Source organism: Haemaphysalis longicornis, unplaced genomic scaffold, assembly GCF_048455015.1.
Source record: "Haemaphysalis longicornis isolate Haplotype H1 unplaced genomic scaffold, Haemaphysalis longicornis Haplotype H1 scaffold_12, whole genome shotgun sequence".
Lineage (NCBI taxonomy): Eukaryota > Metazoa > Arthropoda > Arachnida > Ixodida > Ixodidae > Haemaphysalis > Haemaphysalis longicornis.
In genome coordinates this window covers 82309030-82322554 of record NW_027526225.1, presented here as the reverse complement: position 1 = coordinate 82322554, position 13525 = coordinate 82309030, and positions in this window count along the sequence as shown.

Genomic DNA, 13525 nt, shown 5'->3' with positions numbered 1-13525 from the left:
TGGATATTTCCTTCATTTTGTATGGCATACATTCCCTTCTTCACTAATTGGCTTTCATTAAGGCTGCGTGCAAGAAGGTGCATATCCGCAGCGTGCTTTCTTTATTCACATGCAAATACAATGAGAAGGTTTGTGCTACGCCACCGCGATCGCGCCCTAAACAACGTGGTCCACAGTACTCGAAGGCGGCTTTTGTGCTCCGAATTTCTATCGTAATTTTATCGTTATCATAACGAACTGACTCTCAACTCGAACAATGATGACATGATTACGGTGTTGAAGGCATGATATACTCGCTAACTAACGTAATAAATAGTATGCCTGCATATATTACAAGACTCGAAACCGAAGAAGAATTCCAAGTAGCTCTTTATTGCTTTTCAACCCTTCCAGGCGCGAAGAACAAATCCTATTCTACTCGGGATGGCGTTCTATGATTTGAAGAAAATTACTTTTACTCTCTTGTCCTGGACTGAGGACCCGGCCCACTAACCAGATCGATTTATTTGTTAAACAAAGTTTTCCCCTCCTCCCCTTACTCCTCCTCCTCTTCCTCTTACTCCTCCTCCTCTTCCTCTTGAGTGCAGTTTTCCTATAACGCATATCCGAATATCGGGAAGATTTGGCTGTGCAAAATGTTCCGAAATATCCCTCCAGGTCTTAACAAACATATATGTGTTACTATAAATTTAACGAAGACGTGACTCGTTTTGCTCAATAAACCTCCACACTGGTTAGATGCCTGGTATAGAATCAGCACGCGCATATATACACACTGGGTTATTTGGAACTCAACCTACAGTTTTTGCAGTCTATAGTGCATGTCGGCAAACTTTCATGCCTTGACAACGTAAAGTGATGTGACAAAACGCGTTCGAGCGTTCGGCAAGGTTGCAAAAACTGTTTTACCTTACATATGATTACCGGGAATCGTGATGCTTTCTGCCAAAGCCGACAGCCCTGAAGGCGTAGAATTTGTTTTGGTCTTCCATTTTCGCTGTTGTCGGTTATTAGCAGCTGACTGTTCCTTTTGTTCGAATGCTTACATGAGAAGCTGACGCCTAGCTCCGACTCTTCGCGCTCCGCACGGGACCGGCTTCGCAAGGAATGGGGTGGCGCCGGCAATGTTTCTCCCGTAGCGGTATCGAAAGCTATACTTAAATTGACACCATGAGCTAGTGTGTGCGATTGTAAGCCTCTTATTACGATAAAAAGTTACCCACACGCCAATTCTGGTGCGGACAAGCATCAGACGTTGACCGAGCGCAAGGAAACAGCAGGGAGAGCGGTCCTGAGTGAAGCAGACGACAAATGCGAGAATCCCTAAGCTGACGTCACGGAGGCGCGCTTCGCAGCGCCGCCTGTGTTCGCGCTCACCGCCAATTGGGCGGCTTTTTCACGCACTTCCGGCAAAAAGATGAGTCGTCTGCTCAGCGTCGGCTCGCCGGCTGATCTGCCAGCGGAGTGCCGGAGTGCTTGGGCATTTTACGACAAACGAAACAAGTGTAAAACAAACGCTTAACCGTTTGTATTGAATGCAACACGGCCATAACACGACATGGATATTCTGTTACCTGAGTACGTTCCATAAAGAAAGCGCTGAAGCCCCGTGGAAAATCTTTCGTGCAATCGCAGAGAACTCCCTGAGCCGAATTCCCGTGTTTGACGCATACATTTTATTCAACTTCAAAGCAATCCAGAGATGCGTTTCTAACGAACACAACGTCACAACATGCGTTGAAAGTCTGAACCACGATTGACAGAGGATGGGTTGCCTCCTGCCCGTCGTAAATTCGGTACTCACCTCGCGCGCGCTTTGCAGGGATGAACAGCAAGTCACTTAACTCTGGCGCACAACCCGATGGCTTTTAGCCACGCACACTGCACATACCCCATGCGAGGTTGAGTCGTACGTCGCTCGAGAAAGATAATCCAGACCATGGGAAGCACTATCCACCCGCAGAAGCACAACGTCGCATTTCATTAAGAAACAAAGGCGTCCACAACACACACACCATCGCCTCCTGTAATGCCAAACGCATTTCACACTTCCCAATGGGAGCATGGGAGTGAGTGGTACGCCTGCAGTGCCCACATGTCGCGAGGTGGGGCCCCAAGCTGAACCGTGATCACGCAACCGTAACTGACTTCTGGGGAGGTTTGTGCCTTGTCGCCAAGGCAACCGATGTTTGAGATTGTCAAAGAAATGGCGCTCGCTCCAGCGCTAGAAAGCTCAGATCCGCGGCGGAGCATGTTTTGCCAACGTTGCCGCTCTCCACCACGCGTCGCCCCAAGCTTAACTGGTCACATGATTGGAGCGTTTTGTGCACGGGTTCTGTATCGGTTTAAAATGTCTTTTTCACATGCCGCCGGCACGAATTACCACCGCCGCAAAATAAGAACAGGCACCAGCGGGGCCACATCTGATACGGCGCTTTTTGGATAAACAGTGCGCGGTGCATCAAGGGAACGAGCGCACGACCCTCGCCGTGCGGCTGCGAGTTCGCCGCCGATAAAAAGTCATGTGCCGCCAGCAACGTACACCGCGAAAGGGCAAGGCCAGGCCGCCGCATACATGCGGCCAGATTTTTCGTTCGCTTTTCCAGCCTTGAGGGATTCATGGTGTCAACAAAGCTTGCCCGTAGCAGACGACAGTCTGAGCAGCACAAGAGCGGAAGTACGTCACCGCTGCGGAGCGCAGCATCATGGGAGGCAAGGCTCGCGCGCCGTCAACAGCGGAGAGTAAGTCGAAAGGAGGAGGAAACGCGGAGCGACGATAATGCGCGGTTTTTTATTTACGATTTCTCAGCTAATACTCATCGCTTTAACAAAATTCTTGCGGGAGGAGATTGCAAATACATTGCTTTATTTGGGTACATGTACATCCATGCATCGGCGGAAGGTATTTCAGGACCCCTTTAATGACAAACAGTTTATATTGGCTTCGCATTGCAGCCCTGCCCACGTCCATTTCTTCTTCCTAATTTCTACTATTATGTCCTTGACACGTTTCTGTTTCCTGACCCAGTCCGATCTCTCCTTGTCCCTTATTGTTACACCTATCATCTTCCGTTCCACTGCTCGCTGAGTCACCCTCAATTTAAGTCGAACCCTCTTATTAGTGAGCTTCCAAGTTTCTGCCCCGTAGCCCCGCTAAGCTGCAGCTGAGCGCTGCCATTCATTATCTGAGAATGCCTGCCGAATGCACTCCACCCCATTCTTATCCTCCTATTTATCCCCGACTCGTGGTTGGGATCCAGTTTCACAACTTGGTCTAAATAGACTCATACTCGAAAACATAAACAGGAGAGGTTGAGCGAGAGGATGCTAGCAATTCTTTTAACTTGTAGAAATTGGTGTAGGCACAGTACAGGATACTTCTTCGGGGTGGGTGGGGGGTGTTATTCAGACAAGCCTACAGAAGACCCCTCGGTGAAACAAAGGGACCGGCCGCACCGTAGCGAAAGGCGCCTGTAGAGAAAGGTCACTTAGTTCTGGCCGGTGTAAATTTTTCCGGTAATCCCGCTGCGCAGTTAGTGTGGACCCATTGAGCTCCGAACATCTGATGTTGTTGTTGTGGATGATGATGTCCTAGAACTTTTTCGGACATACACATAAGGGAGTAATCGCCAGAGCTAAATCGCTTAGTAAAATTGGTGAGGACTTCAAAATTCCGAAAAAACAGAGGCCGTAAGAGGAAAGTTCGCTATTATTAAGGCCCCCATTATCCATTAATTAGTACCTCTCAGCAATACAAGAAACCTGAAGCAGCAAAGAAAGCTTGAGTACAATTACATTTATATCCCTTTTTGCATATCCCAAATTTGTTGCCCCAATAGATAATATAAGTGGAACAGATAGAGTGAACCGCAAACCCTCGATAAGGTCTTTCAAAAGCAGTTGTCTAGCTGTCGAGAAGCGGCGACAGGCGAGAAAAAAATGTTTGTTCTGTTGATTCCGGTACCTGGCACCGCACACACAGTACCGTAGGGGAAAGCCCTGTTCTAAAGAGATGGGAATTCAACCTCGGTATCCTACAGCGCATCTCGGTGCAGGCCACTTCGCATTACCGCGCACCACAAAAACGAAAATTGCACAAGTTTAAACGTTCATACTTTTCAAAGGATAGCAGTGCATCTGAACGCGTAGCGTCTAAATGCTAATATCGTGCAATCCTGAAGATGCAAAAAGAGCCAGATTGGGCCTTCCCAATTAAACGGGAGCTGTGACAACGAGATCAGCTAAATGGTCCACTAGCTCGTCCGTATGGCCAGGGATCCAAGGAAAACGTATACCTGGTTCACATGGCTGGGGACAGAAAACAATAAGTGCGGAAGAATGGAGAATCGGAAGAAGAAGTTAATTGCGATATAACTGACATCGAATCGGATAACATGATGATTTCTCATATATGTTGCGGTACTTCCACATAGAGCGAGAGCTATTACTAGGATTCGGCCATAAAAATGGGCGCGTAGACCGGGAATCGTAGCGAATAACTTCAATCTGCGGAATGCGACAAATAACAATCCCAGCTTTCTCCCCATTTTGACATCAATCTTTTTAAATCACAGGAAACGCAGTCCACTTGGATAAATACTCATTTAAAATAGCGGTTAATAGGGAGCGTGGAAGAAGTTTTGCAGCCGAAGGGAAGGGGTTTTGAAAGGAAGACTCAGTTTTTCGTCCAATAGCAGAAACTGCGATCACTTCGTATATCTTAACAGAAATAAAATCAAGGCATGTTTGAACGAATTGCCCTTGGGGGGTGGGGGGGGGGGGATGCGTTTCGGCGACGGAGATGTAAAAAAATAAAATAGTTCCACTTAACGAGAAAGCGGTCGGAAGTGCAGACCTGGGATTCGTCAGTGTTTCCCTTGTGTTATCCTTGTGGGTGTCTTGTGTTTATCTTGCTTTTGGTAATTTTCGTACGTTTAGTTGGCTTGGCTTGGATTTGATTTGATCAGATTGGCTACACTGGCCGAGGTTGACCAGTTTTGCGTAGCTCCTGGAGAGCCATGCTGCGCAAGCGCGAGGATTGGATTGGATTGCAGTAGATTGAGTTGGCTTGGTTTGGCTTGGAATGGTTTTGATTTGAGTTGAATTTGGAATGGATTTGGATTGGATTTGGATTGGATGATGGGCAGCAGTGAACATGATAATCAGCTAATCCTTGACAAAGCTAAGAATAACCAGCTGAACCTTAGCTCACGCTACGTATATCCTGGCTAGCCGCTTGGATTTCGAAGCCTCTGGGTTACGCCATGGCGAACGGCCCGTGACAGGCTACACCGTAACGCCGTGGCGATATTCTTGGTTCCAGCGAGTGAGCTAGGACAAGGCGAGCGCCTAAAGTGTTCTTCACTTAGAAATATACTCGGAGCACAAATAAATACAGGCTTGACAGCTCCAGGGGCGTCTTCGTACATCTGGAGGTAAGTTTGAACCGTCAGCAAAAGAAATTGGACCCTGAGTTCTGGAATGCGTGCCTATAAGTACAAACCCGGTTCGAGACAAACCGAGGGAGGCCAAGGCACAATAGAAGGATGCGCCTCTTGAACAGGTATTACGGTCGCAGTTTGTAAATAGGGCAATTGCAAAACAACACGCAGCCAAACTAAATGTCTGGCCGGACGTAGGATCGCTACAGCCGCAAGCGTGTGTCCCGCCGCATTCCTGCTCGTTTCCCATATAGCCTGTTCACGCTACGAATTGCTCTCTCCGCTTTAAAGGAGCCATGAAGAGAAAATGCAAGTTGGTTTTATTCGAAAGATTTCGTGTTTTATAGTGCCCCCAGCGCTTGTCCGGATACAAACGATGCTTTATTCACTGAGAAATTAAACAATTTAGGTTAAAATTTTGATTTTCCCGCTAAATCGTTTGTGTTTGGGGTCTGCAATGACATCACAGGAACCGACCGCTCTGCAGCCTAGAATACCTTCATTCACGCATCCGCCGTACAGGGTAGAGACAAGTATACGCTGGCGCCGCCATTTTGGGTCGCTCGCTCGCCACCGAAGCAAGTCATTGTGTCAAAACCGCTCTAAAATTATCGCCGCAAAGCGGTTTACTAAAGAATTTTGAATCATATTGTCTGTTTCGCGTTGCTAGGTCTCGTGGGAAACGAAAAGAACAACGCAGTGAGCACGTTGGCCCAATCGCGGCGGCACGGAACCGTTGAAAGGTTGTCTCCACCCTGTATAGCGGTGTTGGTTTGTTCCCGCGTTTCTTTACGTTTCCCGAACCTAGATGGCGCCACCATACCGTGGCAAGCGTTTGGTTTGTTTTTTCCCGTATTTAAACGTGGCTTATTTTTGTTCTGGGAGAAAATATTCGTTCCCTGAAACAGTGCTCGCTCGACAAATGTGGTCACGTAAGACACCGTTGCTTGCGTCAATCGGCCAGTGTCGTCTGAGACAACCCCAAGCCCCGTAGTGCTGTGCAGCTAAATCAAGAATGCTGTGCGCAGTACGAACAGGAGTACGCATCAGTACTTCTATGTTTACATGTGCTTTCGTAACTTCCACTATTTCTCCCATCATTCTTATTCCTTTGTAAAGAATGCGCCCTAAATTTACGCGCAAATCGCTCGTTCGGCTAGTTTGTAAGCTCTACCTAATTTGCGTCTGCTTCTGCCGGCCTCCGCCAATCGCAGAGCTGAGCTCATGTGACATCATAGGTTCAGTTGCGGGAAATGAGCTGGTGGGTCGCATGGCCATTTCCTTTTTTCATAATTATGTAGCTTATTTGACCGAAGTTTACGTTAAAAGTGGTGTCAAAATGATTCTAACGAGGCAATCTTTTGAATGAACCAAACTTGTATTTTCTCTTCATGGCTCCTTTAATTACTGGTGCAGTGTATATATTACAAAGATACTTCAGCGAATCCACTTGCGGAGTCACTTGATTTTGTAAGCGAGAAAAATTGAAACTGGCCCTGCAACCGGGAAGAAGAGTAGTGCACTGTTCGACACATTTAGCGTTAAATGAATACTGCAAAGCCATGTCTCCAAAAGAGATAAATAGACCTCCGTTGCCAACCGCTGGGGCCGACGAAAGCTTGCTGCTTGTCCCATCCGCCTTCTGTCTGGGCATCCGCATCTGTCCCATCCGCCATCTGTCTGGGCAACCACTGCAGGACAGCCCAGCAATCAAAGTCCTGGGATTGCTGATACACCAGTCAGGAACGGCGACAGCTTGGCTTGCTCAGGCTAAACACCAAGCTGCTCAAGCGCTGTCACTAGTACGCTGTATTGCTCCCAATGCTGGGGGAGCCAGCTCACACGTGGCGCGACAAATAGTGAGAGCAGTTTTACAACCGCGCTTGGTGTACTCTGCTCAGTTCCAGCATTTGACGGCAACACAGTGGGATCGACTGGAAGCGATTAACAGAGAGGCTATGAGAGCAATTACTGCGCTACCAAGCATCACCCCTATAGTTGCTCTCCAGGAACAAGCCCAACTGAACACGTTGGATGAACTTGTTCATCAACGTCGCGAAGCTCGGAAATTGAAGAATGCACTGTGTGATTCGGCGCGAGCATTAATAGCTTACGCAGTCTCTCATACGCTACCAGCCCTACCGCAGCGAGTACTTCACCCGTGGCAGTTCGTGCAATTGAGTGGCAACAAACCAACTGACCTTCGTCGTCCAGATTCCAACATTTCGGCGTCTGCCCTCAAACAACGCATCGCCGACACGGATAGCCTCCTGCCACCCGGCTCTATCATATTATATACTGACGCCAGTATACAAGAGACTGTGATTGCCACTGCCATTCATTGCACTAGCCATCCAGCCCTCAGCAAGACGTCCAGATTTAAGGTTCCGGAACCTCCATCATCGTTCTGTGCAGAACTTGTAGCCATTAGAGAGGCTCTGATTGCTGTAACCGGAATCACTTTGCAGCCCGGGGCGCGCATCGTAGTTCGCACCAATGCTCTACAAGCAGTCCGCCTACTACGGTTAGTTAGTCGTAGCCCTGTGCTGGCTCAGAGTATTCATCAACTTGCGGCAGAAATCGCTCACAAGATCCTGATTGAATGGGTTCCACGTGACCTACTCACAGAACACTGCAAGGCAGACGTAGCAGCCCGATTGGCAGCATCCGTTCCATCTCCGACTTCCCCGTTAGAGCTGGATGGTGCCACTCTCCTGGTGACGAGAAAAGAACACCTCCGGCGCCGCACACGTGTTCTCAATCCACCGTGTGCTGCCACCCTCCCCCCGGGTCTTACCCGTGCAGAGGAGGTTGCGCTCAGGTGGATTCGGGTGGGGGTGGCCTTAACTCCCGCCGTGACCCGCCACTGGCCTCAATACCGAGGTTCGTTTACAAACCCTGGTTGCCCAGTGTGCCACCGCAGCGACGCGATCGCCGACCTTCACCACTTGCTGTGGTCCTGCCTCGCCTTGAGGCCGACGAGACTGCGGCACCTTGCGGCGACGGGCCTCCGCGTAGACGACGCCTCCGCATACGCCGCATGGATACATGGGCGCCATCATCGTTCCCTCCTTGACTTCATCCGCGAAGCGAACATTTTCATTTTCATCTAATCACCATTACCTCATAATCCCATATATATGCCCTGTGGCAAAATAAACGTTTATAAAAAAAAGTAGGCATAATGATCTGGGGATGCATGTTAACCGAAATACTACAACAGCACATTTGCAACAGCGAACCGAAATACTACAACAGCGTGCCTCGCGACGACCGCCCTGCGCCCCGGCGCGTGTTCGTCAAGCCAAGCATATCAACTTAGAAGATTGGCCAAGATTGCCACGACCACCCGGCAGTTAACGAAACCAAGACAATGCCTAGCGATCGTGTGTGCGTGCCTCTCGACGACCACCCAGCGTCCCCAGAGCATTGTTGTCGAGCCAAGCATACCCACTTTGGGAGATCGGCAAAGATTGCTGCGACCACTCGGCAGTTAGAAAAACCAAGAAAATGCCGAGCGCTCGTGTGTGCGTGCCTCTCAGCGACCGCACATCGTGCGCGGCGCATGTTTGCACGCCAAGCATGCCCACTTTTGAAGACCGGCTAAGATTTGAAAAAAAAAAAAAAGAATCTCCAGGTGTGATCTTATCAAAACACCCCACTGCTTACCCCCAATCCCAACCCTTCAAAAGAGCAGTGGGAGGGCTTGCTGACCAGCTCCCGCTAAGCTGACCACATCTTTCTGGTGACCCGTGCCGGGCTACACCCAAGTCCCAAGGGCATCTGGACAAGGGCGAACGCACACCAACGAGTGACGGCTCAACCACCACCGTTTGCTCTCTCTCTCTCTCTCTCTCTCTCTCTCTCTCTCAATCCGGGGTTCGACTTAGTGGGGGTAACACTTTCTCGGATCGAGAAAGACACGTCACAGCGTACACCACTCAAAGGTGATGTCGAATGATTATCGCTTCAAAAAAGTGAAGGAAGCTCACACGTATAGCGTCAATGATGAAGTAAAGGTCGCTGCGGCAGCGAAGAAGAAGCAAATCGGCTGCAATCGTGAACTTAAATCTTTGTGATGGTCGTGAAGGCTGCGTACAGCTTTGCTACCTTTAAGTCTTACGCATTAGTGTGAGCTTCCTCCATTATTCCCACACGCATTCTTCCCGCGTTCACCGAGTATGCGCGAGCTCGAGCGGGCAAGTCTACACGCGGTAGAAAACGCAGGGGTGATCCTGTATCTCTCGGCGGGATTTCTCACGTTGTGGGACACTCTGTGCATGTACGGCATGACATCCGTTATTTGCGGACGGCAGAAGTCTCTGGCCTTGCCCTCCCCTTTCACCTTTTCAGCAACGTTTTTACCACCGCGACGACGACAGAGCCAGAGAAACCGGCCTAGTGAAGCCTGCTAATTTTAACTATCTTGCATCTTCTGAACACAATATTTCTGTAAAGCAGATTCCAGAGGGTGCAAAGCAATTGCCCTTGTCACTGTTTTAGAAGGCGCCGATTCAAAGATAAGGAGTTTTTTCTGAGTACGAGGATTGTACCAACAGGGTTGTCAGAAAACATTATAAATGTATAAAAATTCCAGTTCATTCTCAACAGGTACTTCGTGGGTGAAGGCTAGGCCTCTGCAGTGTAGATTTAACATCTCTAAAATCTTTCTTACCGAGGCAAGGTACGTGATGATGCCCTTGTTTGTAATGTTGTTCTTGCCGTTTTTAGGAACGTTGATGACTTTTTAGTTACTTAGCCCCGATGACGTAGCCTGCCACGGTAGGAGATTTCAGAGCTGTTTAATCGACAGGAGAAATGCCTAGCCTTCACCCATAAATTATTTGTGGACAATGAACAGCAGTTTTAGACATTACCATGATGTTTTGTGACGACCATATTTATTGGTGGCACAATCCACGTGGTCAGACACAACTTCTTCCCCATGAATCGGCAGATTCTAAAACACTGAAAAGGGCAATTGTTTCGCATACGTTGGAACCTGTTTTAGAGAAGTTGTGTGTTCGCAAGACGCAGGATAGTTTTAACAGTCAAATTAGTTGATGTTACAAGGCCGCTTTATATATCTGGCTCTGTCATTGTCCAGGTGGCGAAGACGTTGCTCAAAAAAGCGAAAGGAGAGAATGTCAAAGGCGTCTGCCGTTCGCAAAAAACGGATGTCATGCCGTACACGCACAGAGCGTCCCACAACACAAAAATCACCCCTGTGTTTTCTGCACTGTGTAAACTTGCCCGCTTGTGCTCGCGCATGCAGGGTGAACGCTGGAAGAAGGCATGGAAGAAAACACTCACATAAAAACTCCCACCTCCCCTCGCGGGAACCCCTGTGTAGATGCGACGCGTATGGGGTTCCGTTGTTGTTTCCGTTAGGTTGATTTTCCCATCGCGTAAAACGTGCCGTAAACCCCCTGCCGCGGCTATGACGCAACGTGCCGCGGCTATGACGTAACACAATCCAACACAATCGACTTTAATCTAATCCAATCCAAATCCAATCTAAGCCAATCCAATCGAATCCAATCCAATCCAATCGAAGCCAATCCAATCGAATCCAATCCAATGCCCCTCGCGAGAGAGTGTTCGCTATCGGAGAGGAGAGCCGCGGCTATGACGCAACACAATCCAACACAATCCACTTTAATCCAATCCAATCCAAATCCAATCCAAGCCAAGCCAAGCCAAGCCAAGCCAATCCAATTCAATTCAATCCAAGCCAATCCAATCCCATGCCCCTCGCGAGAGAGTGTTCGCTATCGGAGAGGAGAGGGGGTGAGCGGCGGAGAGCGCAGCTGGCGCGGCGAGGAGAATGGGGGAGGGGCGGACAACGCCGACGACGACGACGCCGGAGGGACAAGGCGAGTGAATCAGATGCTCTGCATCTGAAAATGTCGATTGTGCTGTCGGTGTTGTCTACGAAATCCCGCTATCTTGCGGAAGATATTACATCGGCCAAACGGGGCGTTGCGTCAACGGGAGAGCCAGGGAACATGAATTGTCGATTGGAAAAGGTAAGGGAGCAAGCACATTTGCCTACCCACTGTCATGCCAGCGGTTGTGAACCACAGTTTAATGAGGTCTAAATACTGAAAAATGAATTAGCAGTGCCTTAGCTCGGCTATGCCAGGATATACGTAGTGTGAGCTAAGGTTCAGCGATCCAATCAAATCCAATTTAATCCAACCCAGTCCAAATCCAATTCAATCCGATCCAATGCTATGCTTCTTGCGCTTGCGCAGCACGACCCTTCTTGGTCCACGCGAAACTGCTCAACCCCGGCCAGTGTAGCTTACGCTACAAAAGCAAGAACAGGGAGGCGAGGTAGTTAGCTGAAGTATCAGAAAGAAAGCAAGTGATTGTGTGAGTGACACTTCGATTGCACGGTACAGTAGCGAAATGGGTTTTCTCGAAAACGTGCTGTGAACATATTCATCGTTGTTTTCTGCTGTGAATGCGTTACTACCTTTCTTTCTCGCCCTCTCGATTTCTACATGAATATAAGCGCATGAGCAGTGCAATGAAGTAGTTACAAGTCAGAGCCTGTCCTCGCTACTATGTGTTCACCGTCCGTGTATTTACTACAAAGCAGTGTATGTCTCACCCCCCCCCACCCCTTCTGTTAAGTGCGAATGCACTTCTTAAGCGAGCCTGAATCGTCCGCCGCCGTCGTCCGCATAGCAACAGCTGCGGGTGCGCGCGCTCCTCGTCTTCCCTAGCAACGGGGGGAGATGGGCGCGCGCTACTCTCCTCCTCCTCTCTCCGCTCAGTGACTGCGGGTGTTGGGCGCCTCCTCTCCACTCCAAGATCACGATATCCACCGTAATCGCGCAATCAACAACCGTGCATTCGCACTTACACACTCTCCCCCTCGGGGAAGTGCGAGGGAATTTTTTTCATTGCGGTGTAGCAGATTTACTCGGCACCGCTCCGCGCCTCCTCCTCGCCACCGTCGATCCCTTTTTTACAACGTTTATTAGAATGGTTATTCCCCTCCCCACCGCTGATGCCCCTTTCGCAAGTTGGGAGTCCGCTGACAGCGGCTGTAGCGCCGTTGTCAGATGATTGTGAAGAATCAGCACCAGCGCGAATCGGTGTAAAGACGCCAGAAAGCCGTTCGCACCGCCCCGCCGAGAATGTAGCCGCGGCCGTTGGAGCTTCAAATTCCACTCGCCCACTAACTGCGCACCGCGGTCCATTGAAAGCAACTTGCCCCTCTGAAGCGCCGGCGTGAGCACATTATTCTTCTTTAGCTTGGAAGCCATTCCAAGCAACATTGTCGGGTCGGCGGCCCTCGTTGACCAGCTGGTCATAGTTCTCCTGGTGGAATAATAATAATAGATCTTAGTCTGGTCGCATATAAGGTCTTTCTCTCTCCATTTCTTTCTCCATTCGGCAGTGTATTTCACGTCTAATGAGGCGCCTGTCCACCATTGCCGGTTAGGCGAGCACGGGTTCGGGGTGAAACGAGGTGGCAGACATACACAGCAGGTCTTAATGCCGCTACCGATGACATACCCGTTGTGGTGGTGGGAGATTTAAACATGGCAGCTACATGGCTCGATGCCCCTCAAAGCCCCTGCAATTCCACTGCCAGACTTTAATTGGCTTATGACGCTTGTCCATTGGCGGGATTGAAAGGTGGGATGGGAATATTTTGCGCAAGGATTGGGGCAGTATTGCTGGCTACCAGTCCTTGTATGGAGTTATGCATTTCAGCACGTAGCGCTTCAATGTTAGCTTCCATAGTGGATTGGTTAGTTAAGAGGATTTGATGAAGATTAATATATTCCTCTTTTTGTTCAGCCAGTGTATGCATTTTCGATGCATGCAAGTCGTTCTTCCGAAATGGGGGAAATAGTTGTAGGAGTGGAGTCGGCCGAGACTGCTTTTCGTTTTAGCTGTGGTTCGGGGGGAGTTCCGTTATCATTTTCAGTATCAGGGCTATTTTGTGAAGGCTCCACAGGTCGAGAGTTAATCTGCTGTCTTAAGGCATTATTTTCGCGTTTCAACGCCGCGTTCTGCTGACGTAACATAGTGATTTCAGTACGGATAGCTTGTAGTTCTTT